We start from the raw sequence: 19,222 nt of genomic DNA on the forward strand, positions 1-19,222 counted from the left end.
ACTTATTTGGTAGAGCAGGAATGGTACATGGGATTAATGTGATGATGGCTCATAATTGGATGGATTAATTGACTGATGGCTCATAAACTCTTCATGGAATTTATCCTCTTTTTTAATAAATGTTTGTAATAAATGTAATGGGAACAAGAATTCAATATGTTTAATTTGATTAATACTAGGTGAAAAGTATGGCTATGCTAGCTAAAGGGTGAGTATGAATTCTGTTTCACAATAGTTCAGATTCAGTGGTAAGAATAGTTTCCCATTCTTTTCCTCCTCTCTATCTCAGCTGACCCTTTTCTTCCCCCAGTTGCTCATTCCCACGCCCTGTCCCCTCCAAAGCAAATGTTATTTGTAATCCAAATCAGTTCAGTGATCCAGTTTAGATTGCAGTTCCACAAACAGTTGTGTTGACACAACTGTGGAGGTGGTACAATATGGGGAGGCAGGGATGAGTGGTTAGGGACAGCTTGGAAAGTGATACCTGGAAATGGAAGACTTTTTGCATTAGACCTATGGAACCATTATCATAATTATAAATCAACAAAGCAGAACATAAATCTCAGTAGAGAAAGTCAACAAAATAAATTACCTTGTCTTCATACAAACCCTAAAGCTGGGGAGTTCTGGTAATCTGCCTTTTTCTGCCTTTTGTTCTGCCAAGCTGAAGCAATAGCTGAAATGTTCAAGACTGTCCTGAATTATAAAACAGGTTGCACATGTTTCTGTTTTCCTCCCTGTCCTCCTTCCCCCATCCTGAGTTTATTTTTCATTTTGAATATTGTTGTTGAACTCTAACCAGTCGTTCTACTCCTCATCCAATTCCTCATTCAGTTTTATAGTTAAGCGGTAATTAGAAACTATCACTGGGGGAAAAGTATGCTGCAGCTATTTGATGTGATCCAGCCTCATACCAAACATAAACTGTCCAAAAGTAGCAGTAAGAGAATTGCAAAGGATTCTCACTCAAATTCAAAATAAAATGTTAAATCCTGTATCTTAGAACAAGTGCTACTTCTCATAACTATTTCCAAAAAAATGTACAGTGGTGTTTACAATGGAGAAAAGTGAAAGTAGGTTTTCTTTGCTGAAAGAATTGAAATGAAGGAAATTCAGAAGAAAACACAATAAAGCCAGCAGCTGTGTAGCAGGAAGGACAGGTCCTTCCCACATCCCAGCGCTTCTCTGGACAAAGTCCTCCCATTCAGAGGTTTGTAGGCGGATATGTGTGTTGGGCACAAGCTGATGTGACACTGCCAGTAAATGTCTCTGGTGCTCAGCCTCCTTGGGCGCACGGTGGCTGAGCCGAGGGCAGCTGGGCAGGGACGGGGCGCTGGGCCGGGGTGGGCTCGCCTGCCCCAGCGCCCATCTGAAACGCACTGCCCGTGCCCCACTGCGAAAGCCACTCGCTGTCCTCCAGAACAGCCTTCCAGTAAGAACACTAAACTATTTCTTCAAGGTGGGGAAACCCCCCAGACAACTGATTTGCTCTCTACCTGCATTAATTTTTAACTTCTTTACCTATTCATAAAATAAGACAAGAAGGGGCAAAATATTTATCTTCCCCTTGGGGACTAATATCCCAAAGGAACGCATGAGATTAAAGGGAAAGGTGAGGAATGAGAGGTTCCCATCTCAAACCCTGCTTTTTAAAATCAGGAATGCAGTGGGAAGAGGAAGGAAGCAGGATCAGTCAGGCTTGAATGAAAATATATTTGCAATAACTTTTGTCCAAAATGTTTTCTGTGATTTTTATAACAATAGAGCACCCCTCCTCTCAGGAGGCAAGACAAGGCCTTAAAATTTAATTTTACATTTCTGTTTCCATTGTGATATTTATTTTTGGTTGCAGTAATTTTATGATTGCTTTTCAGTAGCTTGGAGGCATAGAGTATGCTTTATTTCTAGATCAATATCACAACAAATTGCATTCAGCAAACTGTGAAATCTGCTAGGATTTTTCATTGAAATTTCTCACCTAACCCATGGTAAATGCATTCTGGCAGATTTATTGGATGACATTATCCTCCTTCACCCCATCACTCCTTGACCTGACTCAAGGGCATAGAGAAGCTCACTTCCCCACCCATACCCAGGGCTCCCTCTGCCCTGCCAGGGCCCAGGACCCCATGTCAGCCCCCCGGGACTGTCAGCTCCTGCTCTGGTGTTGTCAGAGCACAGCTCCCTACAGCCCTGCCCTGCTGGCCCCACTGAGCTGGGGCAGGGATGCCCCACATACCTATTGCTTAAGCCTAAAGGTGAGAGATGTGTCTCCAGGGTTTTCATTACTTGGTGGGATCTCAGCCATGGACTTTTTGGCTGCAAAGAAGTGCTGTGTGCTTCACAAATGTCGCAGGCTATGTGTTCAAGACTTTGTCTGTTCTGTGTCAGTTTACCTCACACTCTTGGCTAAAAAGAAGACATGCAACAAAAACGTTGTAACTGATGAGAATGCAGAACCTTCTTCTGAATCAGAAAAAATAGATTTTCAAATGGGAACTGCAGAGTCAGCTTTTACAGATCTGCAAATTCAGGACCCAGGCAGAGAGTTGAATAGACAATAAAATTAGGAAACAACTTTCGAATAACAACTTTTTGTTCTAGATAAAAATTCCAAAGTACTTATTAGATTTTAAGAGCTCTTGATATTAGTGGATTTCATAGTCATGACTAAATTTGTTCTCAAGGTTTTTTTGCACTGCAGGGTTTCCATTTCACAGAAAGCAGGTGCTTCTGGTTCTCCAGTCTCTAAGGATGGAGGTCTGTGAACAATTTTCCTTCTGACAATATTTTCCTCTCAAGCTGCTTGCTTCCATTCCCTTACTGATATTTATCTCCTCAGCTCTGCCAGTGGAGTGCTTGATAAGATTTTACTCAACAGGATCAACAAAATGTTCTAAGCTAAGAAAAATGATCCAGAAAGAAAAAAAGGCGGTCTTTTCAACACAGATTATTTAACTAATCTAATTTAGAACATGGCACTGAACACACATTGTCCTGCAACAAGGCACAACTAAGGAGGTAATAGATTGTGGTACAAGGATGGAACGAACAACTGGGGTGAGAAAGGACTGAAATGTATTAAATTGGTTTTGTCACCAGAGAAAATGAAGTCTGGAACTGCACTACAGCCCTTGTCTGAGTAGGACTGGACAATATGAAGATTAAAAAGCACTGATAGCAGCCAGAGGCTCATCTATATGAGCATCCCACAGGATACACTGCAGCAGGGAATTTAAACAAACAAGTGCTGGTAAAACAAGGCTCCTAGGGCTGAGGATATTTTGGTTACAAAATTGTGATACATCCATCCTTCAACTGCAAATCATTCTTTTCTTTTTCTAGTGGAAAACTAGAACAAGTGTTTATAAAGTGCATCTTTTTTCACCTAGGTTGATTTTGCAAGAAATTGATGAGAAGGTCTCACAGGAATAAGAATTGAGAACAACTGTGAGATTTTGAAACTTTACAGGGAAAGTATTACCTTGGCTTGGACAAGAAGAGTTTTGCTTGGCATGTCTAGGTGTATGCTCTTGATGCATTAGCAGACTCTTCTAAGTCTACAGTGTTTTCAGCTCAGGTGCTGATTAAGAGTTTAGACCTTTATGATTACTTTATAAACAGTCAAGGCAGTTTAAGATGTCTATGACTGCCATGTGGCTTGGAGGTGGAACCATCAGTGCAGGTGCTGTGAGCAATCTTGGAAGGGTTTCCCAGGCACAGCTCTGCTCGGATTGCTGTCCAAGTGGGTGCCTGGGCGAGGCAAACACTCCTAAAACACTCCTAAACTATCCCTGCTACTGGCTGAGCTTGGGGGCAAAGACATTCTGCTGAGGATTGGGAACAAATCTCAGAGTGTCTAACTGAAGCTCCATTTAGAGCCAGAAATTATCACCTCTACCACCTTACAAACCAAATCACTGATATAACTTCTGTGCTTCCCCTGTTCTCTTTCCTGGATTACACTCAAGTGAGACATTACAGGATCTGGACCTCATCAGAGTTTACAAAATTAGCATACTGAATGCAAGGCTTAAACTCAAAAATTTCCAAATGTATCTGAAATGATTTTAAGTAAACCAGAAGGAAAATTCTTTAAAATAATAGTGATACTATTATTAGCTTTGCCAATAGTAAAGTACATTCACTTCTCAACACTTGCTCTGAGTAACCACGACCTCTAATAGACCACAAAATTGTCAACTGCTAGCTGAAAAGGAGATTAAAATGCATACTGATTTGCAGTAATTTATTATCTGTCCTTCTAGGAAAAAGCATAGAATACTTCTGCTGCTAATAAAGTTATGCTGAAATGGGATTCCAGGGGATTCTGCTATCGTTCAAATAATATTATACACGCTCTTAATAACCTTGCACTGTTAATAACCTCTACTGTTAATCTTCATATAATATGAAACTGCAAATTAAGAAGTCTTTTCATGTACAGGGGCAGAACTTCATTTAAAGACCTTGATGGTGTAAGAAACAGACTGAAATAAATCCACATTGCAAACAGTCAGCTAATGGATGTGAAGATAAAGAAGGACTTAGGAAGACAGAAGCAGTGCAATGTCAAATCTATATTTTGCACAGTTTCTTACAGAAACTATTCCTGTTAAAGCAGGAATGTACCAATACATGAGTGTTTCCTGTGAACTAAGAAATGGTAATCGTAAAAATTTTCAATGAGGTTGAAAAAGTAAAATTTCTTTATATTTGGCCAGACAAAAAATTAAGAGTAATAGACTCTGATTAATCCCATATTCAAGTCTGGAAATCTAGTAGCTTGGCAATACTAAATATCCTATTCATTTCTTATTTTTATATCAAGTTACAAGCCAAGACTTATGCTGATTTTATAAACACTGTTTGTTCTTATCTTAATTTACTATTTGTGCTTATTATGCTTTAACTTTGATTAAATTAAAATCAGACCATGTTATTGATGACTTTCATTCTAAGTTCTTCCTGTAACATTTTTTCCTAAGAGGAACAGTCTGTTTTATTTTGATAGAGTAATTGAAATTCACTGAAATAATAAAGCTTACTCTTTAGCATATCCAGTTGGTGTACCCCTGCCACACAGTTGGACAGATCGCAGCACTGGCAAAAACATTTTTCTGGCAGCAATCCTTTCATAAACAAAAAAGGCTTTCTTTCATTATTTTTCAGGGGTTGGGGCTGTTTAACACCAAAATAACCCCACCCTGCTTTTGAAACATAAGCATGTTTTAGAACCAGGTGATTAAAAATGTATTTTTCATTATTCCACAATTAATAAAAAATTGAATTTCCTCCTGAAAACTCTGCTGTTCTTGTGCCTCTAGCCCATTTCAGCCACAACACTACCACCAGTGTTTTCATAAAATGTTATTGTACTGTTCAATGCACGTATTCCAAGGCTGACACCATGGAGCAGGGCTTTGGGAAGGGGACAGTCACACCCTTCTGCAGGTCGTTCTGTCTTGCAGCCAGATGCCCTCACTGCCTGGCCCTGGAGGAGTGTTTGTGCTAAATAGAGGATCAAGGATCAGCTCCTGCTGCTGAAACCAAGTGGCACCGGGATGCTTGTTCCCACCCTGCCCAGGCACAGCTCCTCCAGCAGGATGGGTGTCCGTGCCATGGTGCACGTTGTCCTGTGATCTCTGCCATGGCCTGGACATCCAAGAGATAATTACCCCTGTTCACCTGGGAATTTCTTCCAGAGAAAAAAGAGACAGCAATGTCAATGGTCAGTGGTCCAATGCCCACGTTTGAATTATGGGCATTTTTATTTAACTTGTTGATGGCCCTTTCTGTGCCAGCCCAGCACATCCCCTCTGCTCTGCCCAGGCACAGAGCCTGATCAGCAAGGGGCCTGGGATGTGGCTTGGATTGTGACTGTTCATGTCTGAGGATATATGAAGCATGGAGTTATAGAATCATAAAGGTTGGAAAAGGCCTCTAAGATCATTGAGTGCAACTGTTCACAGTCCAAAAAATCTACAGATCTCCCAGCCAGGAGGGGAAATACAGGAAGAACATTCAGACAGGGAATGAGTCAAAGCTGAACAGTGAGCAGCTGAACAGTGAAAAATATCCAAATCTGGTTGCATATCTTGGAAAGTGTGTCATGAATATGGCAGAGAACTTAAAATTTGGGTGCCTGCTTTCCTTTTATTTTTCTCTGGGTATCCATGTTAAAACACCTGGAGAGTACTCAGGTGATTGCCAATGGCTAATAATTGCAGCATAGACACAGGAACTGTACTTTGACTTTATGGAACCCTGAAGTCACCAAGTTCTCTGAAAAATCTGGCCGAAAGGCACGTTACATGGGGGAAACATCATTAGAGGACATTTTTTCTTTTTTTTTCAGTGTCTTCACTCACAACATGCAAGAGAAAAATAACAACTCCACCAGGGTGTCAGGAAGGTAAATTCATTAATATTTGTGGAGAACTAGAGCACTACAATAAGAGTACTATGGGAAAGCCTATGACAAAATGAGTGATTCTCTATTCAATGCTGCATTTGGATGGAGAGCAGTAAATAATGGATAGAGCACACATTGAGAGGTGAGTCTAAAAAGAAATATTGAACAACTATCCATTCATTGTGCTCTGTTCATCTTTTCCTGATCCTGCTCTCTGCACCTCCCATGAAGTTTGTTGAGTTTAATCTCATCTGATTTTAGTTTATAAAATAAGATGTCTAGCCTGTGCTTCCCCTGTAGTCAGTGAAAAGAGAAAGGTACCTTAAGAAGCAATTCATCACACTGCCTCTGACACGTGTTAAAATGAGGTGATCTCTGTCTGCGGTGTCAATCTCTTTTCCTGGACACACACTGATGGAGTGCAGAGAAACAATTTGGCTTAATCCTCCAGAGTTGGGATGACTCCAGTTTTAGATTAATCCCTCCCTAAATCTCAATCTGAACTGAACAATGTGACATCCCAAAACAGGTAAATCATTTTAACAGCCTTGTTTTCCTTCTGGTTTTCTGTGAATCATGATCTGTTTTACACTGTGAAGTAAAGGTGCTGAAATTTGCATTAGATTGTCACTGACAAGTGCTTCAAAAGTGATGTTTGTGGGGCAGCTGGAGATTGATGGCACCTGATTAGATGTAGAACATCTGTCTTTTTCTCCATTGTATTAACTAGAGAAGAATCCCTCCCTTTCTTTGTCACTGTATGTAGTATAGTACATATAGTCCTTCATAGTACACAAAACTGGAAAAAAATAGAATTATTTTGAAAGAAGCTATTTTGCATTAGGAAACAATTATCCTTCCTTATCCTGGGCAAATTATTTTAATCATTCACATCGCCAATCTGACCTTTGTATTATGCCAGGATGGGGAATCACACACAGTGCTCAACCCTGTTAGGAAATCATACAGAACCAATAATGAAATTGTATTTTGTGATTGAATATGTATTTAATTTTAAATCCAAGACAAAGGAGAGAAATAAAAGCTCAAATAAAATATAGTTGGTTGCAATTAGATGGAGAGGTTTTCAGGCATAATTTCTTAAAAATTAATTTATTATCTTTCTGTTATTAAAATGGATCTGTGAGAGCTTACGCCCTTATTACAAGGACCAGGTGACTATGGGCTTCTGAGGACTGGGCTTCTTGAAATGGTGAGTAACTTGCTTAGATTGAAATAATTTTTGTTTTCCATGAAAATCTCTGTGAGCTCAAATCCAGCTGTATTTTATTTCTTATGCATTCTTTTCTTTTTCCAGGATTGGTGTTTCAGGCCTCTTTTGTAAGTGAAAATCATGACTGTATTTTTGATGGTTAAATTTGAAAACTTATTTTGAAAGGGCATTCTGTAGGAAAATGCAGAATAAGAGGTTAGTTAACAGAAAGCTCAACAATCATTTATCTTCAATTAAAATCTGGCTATAGCTAATGCAGTTACAAGCCTGTGTCAGCCTCTTCACTCCAGGGACGAGTCAAATACATAATGCAAATCCACCCTACTTCTCCTCATAACATTAATATTCATTCCATAAAATTTTCATGGTAGGTGAAGTTCTGCATTTTATTTTCTGACAGCAACTCAAAACAGCAGTTTTATGCTGGTCTTTTCATTTGTTTTTTTTATTTTCTAAAGACTCCCATTTCTTGTATCCCAGATCAGGCAACTACTTTGCCACATGCTTACACTAAGGCCTACTGCATCCTATAGTCAATATTGAAAAAAAACCAATAAATCAAAGAGCTGGCCAAATGAAACATGGCTTTAGAAGCCACCTAAATAAAAGTCAAGGTGGCTTCCGAATGCTATCTCAGGTATTACTAAGAATAAAGGTGGACTTGCTAATTTCCTACTTTTAGCCATTGCTAAGACATTGCTAGTTTTAGACTTCTGCAGTGACCTGCAGGAAGTGATCATTTGTAGACTTGGTAACCAGAATAGAATTTCAAGGACTGATTTAAAAAGTTGCAACTTTCAGTAGTTTAAAAGTTTTATTGGAGGTTGGTATAGAGCTGTGTTAGAACTGACTACATAAAGACACTTCATTTGCTCCAGTAAAAAGCTGGTTTAAATTAGTTTAAGTGGCTTTGCACTGCAGTGGATGAAGAATACTCACATGGTTGGTTCTGCCATAGAAAGGGTGTCTCTGAGAGAGGTGATGCTAAACAGCTGAAAAATAAAACATACTGAAGTCCATGTGTTCTGCAGGGAACATCTCCCCATGTCCCAGGGGGCCTAACCACATCAGAGTCTGCTGAAAAGTCACTTTCATATGATGGAATTTGTTTCATATTTTTATGAAGGTCTGTGAGGTCTGTCCTACATGTTAAATGTCCAAAACATGCAATGGAACTCTGTATTTTCATCTGTTCATAGGTGCACAAAAATGAAGACAGGGGCTTCTGTACAATTCCTCCCTCAGCCATTGACTATTTTTGTTTACATTACCTTGCTAATTTTTTAATTTTTTCTTCATTCTCATATGCACAATGCAACTTCAGTCTACAGACAGACAACTTCTTCTGGGCAGTCAGTCTGGATAAAGCAAAACCCCAGAGCTAGTTCTCTGTGTGGTTAAAGAAAAAACCGAGGAAGCACCAGCTCTGGGCAGAACTGCTCCTGGAACAACTATGAGTGGCTGCAGTGCAATTTAATGTGGAATGGTTGCAAGAAGCTAAAGAGCTCTGAAATGTTAGTGCTGGATGATGATATGAGTTAGGATTCAAGGTATTTTCAATGTTGCATAGCATCCAGAAAGGCTGGTGGTCAGACACCTCAACAACCACCTGAAAATATGCAACCATGCTGCAACTTGAAAACATGAGCCAATACGGAGAGCTATATGTTTCAAGGTTTTTTTGTTCTATTTTGCCTTTAAAAATGTGTTTTGGTCCATTCAGTTTGGGTTTTTTTTCAGCTTTTGAAAGTACAACAATGGACTCAATGACTATTAGACTTAGGGAGTATATTAGATTAGATTAATTTTAATAACACTATAGATACTCATCAATCATATGTTACCTAATACTCTCTCTCTGAAGGGTTGCTTGAAAATCAGATATTTTCATTTACAGGCAAGGTCTGGATTGAAGAGAAATGTCTCATGCACCAATTGAAATTCATGATGCAATGTCTATAAATCAAAACTAAGTAAACAGTTTTGTTTATTGTGCAGACAGTTTTCTCCATGCTTCAAGGCCTTAATACTGATTTCTTTTATACTGTCATTTGCTCTTGTCCATTGACTAATCTGTCCCTATCTGCCAGTTTTCTATAACCACTTATATTGTCCTTTCTGCTATATTTTCCTGCTATTCTACCCTGTACTATTTTCTCCTTCTCAACACTTTCTCTGAAAGCCTTAAGGAAATATCTGAATGAAACTTCAAGGTAAGAATAATTTAACTGCATGGGGTTTTTTTGACTCCTGAAAAGACTTAAAATGTCTATAATATATTAATTTAACTCTCTTCCTCTGCTTTGCACCCCCACCCCGCTTTTTAATTTTTTTCCTGTGTTTCAAACTAGTCCATGTTAAGCTTCATTACTTAATGAGCTAAAATGTTAGGACAGGTATGTTGAGGACTTTAAGAAATCTGCACTGAATTCTGTGCCTAGGCTAATTATGTTTTTGAATCATAACCAGGTGAAAGACAGCAACCTTATTTAATTTGATAAGGATGTCTCCTAAACTAGCCAGAAAAATACTCCATTTTTCACCATCATTGAATGTGAAGAATGTGAACTGTGTGAAGTAGCTTTTATTTTCCTGTTTTGAGCCAAAATATGTTCTGAGTTGCCAAACAGGTGAATCAGTGTACAACTAATATTATTCCAAAGTTGAGTGCTGAGTGACATTTTGAATTATGTATTCCCACTATTGTGCATAACCCCCTTCCAGTCTCTAATTGTGGGTCCCTTTTTGTGCATTTTAAGTAGCTTTTCATCTTGACTGAATTATAATTTTATCTGAAGCTTTGCAAGTATGTGTGCTAATTATAAAAAAAAAAAAAAATCATTCTGCATTCATTTTGAAACTAGAATATGTTTTTAAGAAAATGTTTCCATTTCATAAATGTGAAATTATAACTACTCCTAGATTTGCCAGTCAAAAAGCTTATTATTCATGTTATAAATTAGAATATATTTATGAGACACACAAACAAAGTTATGACTTGTTTTCTACATTTTATTGTAGCATTTCTGTCAATCAGGCAAAAATAACCTAAGAATATAAAGATAGATTTCTAATACAAGATACAGAATAAAATACAGGGCAAAATTAATACATGTTTTTTATTTTAGAGTAACTTTAAGGAAATATTTTCCAAAAAAGTCATTATTTTCCTTTTACTAATTTATCTTAGCTATAAGATGTAATTTCATTTCAATTTTAGATATTTAAAATGATGCCACTCTACTTCTGATTGCACACATAATAATAGGTATTATTTTAAAATTAAAGGATACAGGAAGAAGATAGCTTTCTAATTATTTCTTACCTAGTACTGAAAAAGAAGGACAATGAAATACAAATGATCACTTGAAGACTTAAGTACTTAGTTATTAAATGATTGAAAGTGTAAAGGAAATAACTAATTTTAAGGTACTTTTTAAATGTAATTCCCCATTATACCATCAGTGATCCAGGCACACTGTGATTTACCAATTAAAAACTGAGCATCATATTAGGCAAGAGAAAACCTATGTCAATAGCTCCTACAACACATGAGCACTGGTTTTCAGGAGAGAACTTGGTGCAAGATGGATAAAGCATGGTTTCAAATAATTCACAAGTTTTTAACTTGGCTAATTTTATCATGAAATTCTGATCTGTTGATGCTAAAGAATACTCTCCTGGCAACAGATATGCTAGACAGAGGAATTACCAGTAAAATTAGGAGCTCAATATTGATTTGAGCACAGTTTAAAACTCAGATCTGAGTGTAGTTTAATTGTTAATTGCATAAACTAATTTCTGACGATTAGCATAAAGCCAGTACATGTGCATAAAAATCAGCCTGAATGCCATTTTGCTTTTGGTGTGCAGTCCAAAAATTAGTATCATGGGCCCATCTGACTTAAGTCAGACCTCCTTCACAGAAGGTATAGTATTTGGAAAACTATTGTAAAAATAGTTGGGAAAATATAATAAATACTCCAAAACCTAGAATATTTAGAATTCTAGCAGCTTTTGGGAAACTGTGTAAGTTCTATAACTCTTATATTATAAAGTATAGGAGTTATAAAAAGCAAATTGACTACACCAAGTCTTTTCTTAAAAAGTGTCGAAAAGAACATTTAGCCACAGGCAAATCAGACTTCTTTGAATATGGAGTCACTAATCAGTCATTGTGTAGGGGAGGTGATCTAAGACTGCACTGCTTAAGTGGTGATTTTGTCCTGACAATGCTTTCACATCTCTGTGAAACAGAAACTTTATTTTTGGCAAAATCAGCATTTAGTGATATCAGAAAACTGAGCCATGTCACCTTGTGTGCCAACATGACAGGGACAGCAGCACATGTGGCCATGGGCAAGGTGGAAGAACTGGCTCTACCAGTGGCCAATTTCAAACTGAATTATGCTGATACCTTATGCATTTGATGTGGTAACAGGACTTTCTGTAACCATGTGAGGAATTGAGTTTTGATGCATCAGTGAACCTTTCTCCAGCAGGTAATAGAAAGTTTGCAAGAAGAGTCTTTCATTTATCTCCCTAGGCTGCCAATCCATTGAACTGAATTGAAATGAATTCACTATTTGAAACCTACATGATAGTTTTAGAGAAGGTTTCTGATTTCTGTTAAGCAGCACCTGGCTAAAAACTTTCCCCTTTCCTAAATGTGAAGAGAATAAAATATATGATGTTCCTATCCAGGGAACTGGGTGAGAGCACTCAATCTTCAGCTTGAAGGAGGGACAAAACTCCTGAAATATGTTACAAACACCAGCTCAGGGGTGGCCACTATCTAGGCAACACAGTAATCACAGATAGCCTACCAAAACCTAGGTAAAATGAAAATGCTTCTCAGTCAAAACTTACTGTTTAACAGGCATAAAACTTGTACTTCAGCTTATACCAGCTGACTCCTAGGGAAGAATATATTAAGATACCTGTGCTGTGTCTCAGATGCACAGCTTCTCACTGCTGTGGTTACACTGGGAACAGGGCACCAGACCCACCTTCTGCCTTGGGCATGGCCACACCAAGGGCAACAGCAGCAACAGCATTTACACAGCATCGCTTGGGAAAGGAAAGGGCTATCAGCTGAAAATGCAGAATAACAGCAAACAAAAGAAAAGCTGTGCTTTAAAAAGAGTACAGTTGGGATAACCTAGAATAGTTTATAGCTCCTGCTGGCTGCTCCTCTCTTCTGGACGAAACTGTAACCCCTCTGTAAACTTGAGGGAACAGACAATGGGTCTGCTCTTCAGCTGCCACTGCCTCAAACTTGGCAGACTGGCTTAAATGGCCATCAACCCCAGTTAAACCTAATCTGCTGGTCTGTGGTCTGGTGTGGCTGGGAAGCAAACACACTGGTTTTGCTTTGGGCATGGTGACAGAGGTGCAGCAGATCCTGGGGCCTCTACGTGCTGAATTGTTCCAGCGTGAATCAACACAGATTTACTGGTGTCATTCTACTTTAAGGCAGCCTTATGCAGTTGGATTGCTGTTGTTCATGAAGAAAAGAGCCTTTTTCTTCACTCTTTTCTAAGGATTAATTTAGCATTATAGAGCCTGAGGCTTGGTCTGCAGCATTTCATGTGGCAAATGGTGTGTGTGGTGACTTGGACAAAAGACTCGCCTTCAGACAGTGATCACATTTATTTTCTTGCCTCCACTGTCTTCTTCAGGGCTAGTAGCTCTACAGACTCTCCCTGAGAAGGATGCTGTGTTCTCATAAGAAGAACAGTCCTGTAAAAAGTATATTTCTTAGTAAATTGATGAAAAATAAGACACAGAACAAAATTATCATTAACATTCTTTAGATGCTGTCATCTAGTTCATCTTCCCTGTCAGTTTAATCCATCCTGTTCATATATTACCTTTTCCAATAAGAAGCATTACATGAGTTGCCAATTTACTCTTAATTCTAGACTGTAGGAATCCATTCTGACTTCTCTAAGGTTACACTTAGAATCAAAATGTTTACTTAGTTAATTCAGAACAAAAAAAATCTCAATTTTTCAGTGGGTCTCAGCCTTTAGGCAAAGATAATTCAAACTGGTTTATTTTCAGCTGTATAAATATGTCCTACGTACAAGTTCCACTCTGCACTGAAAGCAGAGGGTGGATCTTCCACACTAACTGTGCAGTGTGAGTTAAGCCCTCTACACAGTCCCATGATGCCCATGATTCCTTTTCATGCTATTGAAAATTTATAAAGATGACAAGCGAATCCTAGCATCTAAAGAGATTGTCACCTATCTGCTTCTCTACCCTCCACTTTTCTCCCTAACCAAGGTTACAACTGCCTCAGGCAAAAAGCCATTCAGAACAGTGCATGATCCTCATCTGCTTTACAGCAGTCAGGGCACTCAGCATAAACTTTTAGTACAGGTGAACATAAACTGTCAGATTTTGGACCAACATAATAACACATGGACTTCTATTTGATCCATCTGGCTCCTAGCTGGGAGGTGATTTTCTGGCTGAACACAGGTCCTGACACTGTTTATAAGGAACTATTTGGAAACAGCAGCATACTCTAATAATGTCCTAATATCCTAGATTCTCAGTATCCTCTCAGGACAGACACCTCCTTCTTTCCCCCTATTACCTCTTTTAATTTTTCTTGGGTAAAGCTGGCTCAGTTAACACAACATAACAATGATGGTTGTGTTAGCCATCTACGGATGGTAATAATTTCAGACACCATGGGCAACCCTTGAAGAGGATGCATGTCCACAAGCTAATTTCTTAAAATGGTCACTTAAACGTGACAAACATTGGGCAAGAGAGAGCATTTCCCAGGTGCAGTTCTCCATCCCCACCTTTACTGCAGGGTGACTAAGTCATGAATGAAGCTGCTAATGGCCATGAATTAAAGAAGCACATATCAGTGCTAGTTTATTTTGACAAGCCTAAAATCTCTGGGGTTATGGCTGCATCCCAAAGAGCCTAGTCCATCTTGCAGTAGAACGAGTAAACTCAAAGAGAGGGGAGAAAGCTAGACCAAAATAGATTACTATGAGCAGGAAATAGTACAGCTACACAAACATAAGCCATTCTAGCCCCTGAGTCAGAGTCCTGTGTGAGCATGAGTCAAGTCCCTTAATTGTATCAGCACAACCACAAGAGATTTCTAGCTGTGGCACCTTATTGGGGCCCCTAAGCCAAGCCTAAAGTAGGAAAAAGCCCTGTGTTTTAAAATTAAATGGCTAACAGAACTAAAGAATTTCAAACAGTATTAAAACCAAGTTAACATCTAGAAAAACTGTTACCTAAAGCATACAAGTGTGCTTTAGTGAGGAAAAGTATCATAAAACATTTGTTTAAAACCAGTCACTTTCCTGTATGCAACCCTTTTTTACTTTGCCATACTTTGTGTTGGAAAGTTCCTGAAGTTCCTGGCTTGTCCCTCAGTAATAGTAGTAATTTCAGATATCCACAGTGCACACAGTGAAATGCATACATCAAGCCTACTCAGTACTCAAACTACTATGATGATCAGATGCCAAAAAAATGGTGGCAAAAAAAAAAAAAAAAAAGGGATGGAAGAAATGCAGTACATTTAGTAGGCAAGTACTGTCTGTATTTTCTGTGAAATATCAGTGACAAGGGTTTTTTTTGCGGCTGTGGGGCACCTAAACCTGAATGAGTTTTTTATATTCTTGTGATTGTTTTTTCCATATGCAAACCCAACAGTTCCTAAAACTTATGTAAATAAGTGTTATTTACAAAGGCAGTCCGGACACAGTAAAGAATCCAAATAGATTTCCCCTTAACTCTGTTCAATGCTATTTTCCGAGCTCCTCTCTTCACACATGCATGAGTCTTGCATTTAGAACAGGCTGCCTGAGGTCACAGACAGGATTTAACAAGTGCAAGCCTGCTTAAGGAGGCCGATTTGAACTGAGTGGATACAGAGCCTTATTTATGACACAATCATAATCTGAATGAAATTGGTTTATGTCTTGTTCGTGTTTAAGAGTACTGTGCTACCCTTATGCAATATTTGCATTGGAAAATAAGAGATTTGCATGGGAGTGAATAACTAACATTATTCACAAGGCTTTACAGGATTTTACAGTGGATCTCTAAGAAGGAAATCAGGATGATGGGGTGGCATTGATTTAAAAATAAAATCTGGATGCTATGTGTGAAATTATGTTAATTTCTTTTAGTAAAAAAGACTGTTTCACCATCAGTCTGAATTTAAGATGCAAAATCTCATACCTTTAAAATAATACCTTTTGCTCCAGAACACTTGCAACATATCTATCTGCATCATGGTGTTAGTGCGGGCATGTTGAACATAGAGAAGTGACTTAGAATGAGAAAGCCCTGTTTGGAGCACATAAGGTCATCTCTTGAATAGGAGGATTTTCTGCTAGCAGCTGCCACTGCTGAATCTGACCAGCGACTGGAAGGCATCATGCCAGAAGCTAGGACATAAAAAGATCTTCAGGCTGGGAAGCACAAAATTGAAATGGAGAGGAGCTGATCAGCTCTTTTTTCTAGTTTTAAAGATAGGTCAGGAAGGTGAGTGAGGCAATGACTGATGGGGTTGCCACCTGTGGGTTTGTCTATGGGGGAAAGATACACTACAGTAAATTTAATTATCTTTGAAGCCAGCATAGTTATTGCAGTGCCTGTCTCTGGTATGCACCTTCTTGGTATAGGAGGGCATTTTTCATTTTCAACCTGTCATTAATGGATTCAAAGTAAGTGGGAAAAATCATCCTTTGTCATAAAATGTACACATGAAAGTTTGCTGTGACAAAAAAAAGTAGAGACAAATCTATGCCAGGAAAGATTTGTCAGAATAGCCTTCCCAGGAAGCTCTCTTAAGAGAGGGGCATCCTGTGGGGGCAGCAAAAGGCTTCACCTGTGTAACATGCACAAAAACAGGTGCAAAAGGTCCAAATGAGCTGTACCACTTCTGTGCCACAATAAGTGTGTTTCACCTTGGAGTGTTACCAGCATAAAAAGGATACAAGACAAAGCACCTCACTGGCCATTTGTATGGCTGCCAAGGTTACTTGTTATATCAACCTTTGTCTGTTTAAACTCATATCTATCTTATTTTATACCACATTTTCTGTCATTCTTAAGACTAGTCTGGTGATGCATAAAGACACCACCAGACAGACAGACAGTTCTATCCATACCATGGCTGCTAATCAAGTTCTAATGCAATAGTGAGCACATTGAAGAACATATTTAACACCTGGTAACATATAACACCCAGGTAACACACTGGTTTTGCAGAGACACACATTGAAGATGACTCTATTGATTTGGACTTTACTGCTGAAAAGATTAACTAATTTTTTTTTTAACCTTAGAGAAACTAACATGTGTCAGCTCTCCTGTCATAAGAATATGGTCAAGATAAGGTGCTTTAATTTTGGAGTGAGGGGAATTTACCAAGGTTAGACCCAGTCTAAGAAGACAGAGCAGATCTTGCTAAAGTATCCAGCACTTGGCTGTATTTCCAGTTTGGCATATCATATATATCCAAATGATTTTATTGGAAAAGCACTGGGGCTTTTTTTAGCAGCAAATAACTAGCCTTTGTAATCTCTTGACATGTTACTTCAAAAGCATTTCAGCAGTTCTCTCCACATAGCACAAAGCTTATAAAAGAGACCTAAATTCTACATGCAGCTGAAATTTGCTGTGGACATCTATGACAAGTCTCTGAAAAAGGGAGCAGTATGTCCAGGGTGTTTCATTAGCCTTGGTGATGCAATTTGCCTTTGGAATAATCATGTCTACACATATGGAATTGCTATGCCTACACAGCTGTTACAACATTGCTGCTTTGCATTCTTGGGAGATTCCATGGTTTATTGCCTTACCCTTCTGGTTTCTTTCCATGCTTGCTCACTGTGAATACTTCAGTACAGAAGGTAGTGGAGTATTTCCTATGATTTTCTCTTATTTCATCACAACTTTGGAAATGAGCCCTATTTTTAAAGGACCGTTGATCATCAGACAAGAAGAACTGCAGACCACTGAGAGGTTCCAGGGCTACTTGCTTACCTTTAGGGAGAGGTGCATAGCTGAAGCTGAGACTGGAACTGACTAAGAACTAATTCATGAAATGGTAGGGCTCAATAGCAATGACATTTCAAAAAGTTTAGGAATATTAACCTTCAAGAGTCTTAAATGGAGAAATTGCCCCACAGCTGTAAGAAACGAACATTTCATAAGGGTTTATCTTGGCTTGGTGAAATATAATCATCCATTTTAATCTGTAGAGTCACCATTCTCATTTGGTAACCATTTCTGCAGACAGAGATCCACAGAAAAAATGGTCAGGTTTATTGTGAATGGGTTGTATGCAAAAACTAAAATCCTGGTTGGCATATATGAGTTGGCAACACACAAGAATTTCTTGATGAGACTAAATATTTGAAATTAATTAATTTTGTTTAGGTAATTAGGCACTTCTAGAATTCTACCATTAATGTGACAGATAAGATTATTCTCACTTCAGGTTGTACCTCACAGAAGGTGGCATTTTCCTGTGATATAGCGGATGATCACTATAGAAAACTTACTAATATTAGAATGACATGATCAGTAAGTCCAAGAAAGTTACATTTTAAGAAATACTAGACTATTTAATGCTATTTTTTTCATTAAGGGCAAATATAGAAATCAATAATGCTATGATTGTGTTTGTCTGTTCAAAATACTGAGCATACGCACGTATCAATGCTTCCCCTGTTTTTGGAGACTTTCAAAGGATGCTTTATTCTCAACCAAATGGGGTGATTCTAGATTGTACATTAATAATACTCAAAAGCTGTATGCTTGATTGGAGAAATCTGCCTCATGAAAATTACTTTATCTGTAGAAAGAAACTGTAGATTATTTCACAGCAAAGTAAACAGAAAGACTGAGAAAATTCAAGAAGTAAATAAAATAGTGATGGTAAGATCCTCCATCTGATCAGAAAGACTAGAGTCAGTGATGCCCCACAATTAAGTTGTTAAATGAGTGCACATTTGTGAACAAAATGCCTGCCCTCTTGGGGCAGAAGCAGGAAAATTTTTATATATGAAGTTTTTTAGTATATCACACAACAGGGATTTTATTGAATTCTGTAAAGCTTTTAATATAATCAAGCAAGCTTAGGAAAATAATTTCAGAAAGTATAAGTTAGTTAGGGCAAGAGAGCAGCAGAAAATATTATTTGGAACTTCAGAAACACAATACCCCTTTGGGCAGATGAATAAGTTATGGTGTCCCACACAATCACATTTTTTGCTACTTTGCAATGTGGAATGTGGAAGAATAAACCTGAACCTGCAAACTGCTACCTCAGTAGACACACTATTAATGAACGAGTTTTATCTTTGATAAAAGAACATATTTAGATTTATCTGCTGTCTGTCTCCTGCAAAAGCTGTTTCTAAAGGATCATGACCATTCTCCTCTATTCTCTTTCCTCTTAATCATGCTAAATTTAACTTTTTTCCATTTCTCCATAATTTAACACTTTGTTGTGTACAAAGAATCAGTAAATATGCTACACCTTGATTTCCTTTCCTTTTTGTGTAGATTAGACA

This window comes from Taeniopygia guttata, chromosome 1, assembly GCF_048771995.1.
Source record: "Taeniopygia guttata chromosome 1, bTaeGut7.mat, whole genome shotgun sequence".
NCBI lineage: Eukaryota > Metazoa > Chordata > Aves > Passeriformes > Estrildidae > Taeniopygia > Taeniopygia guttata.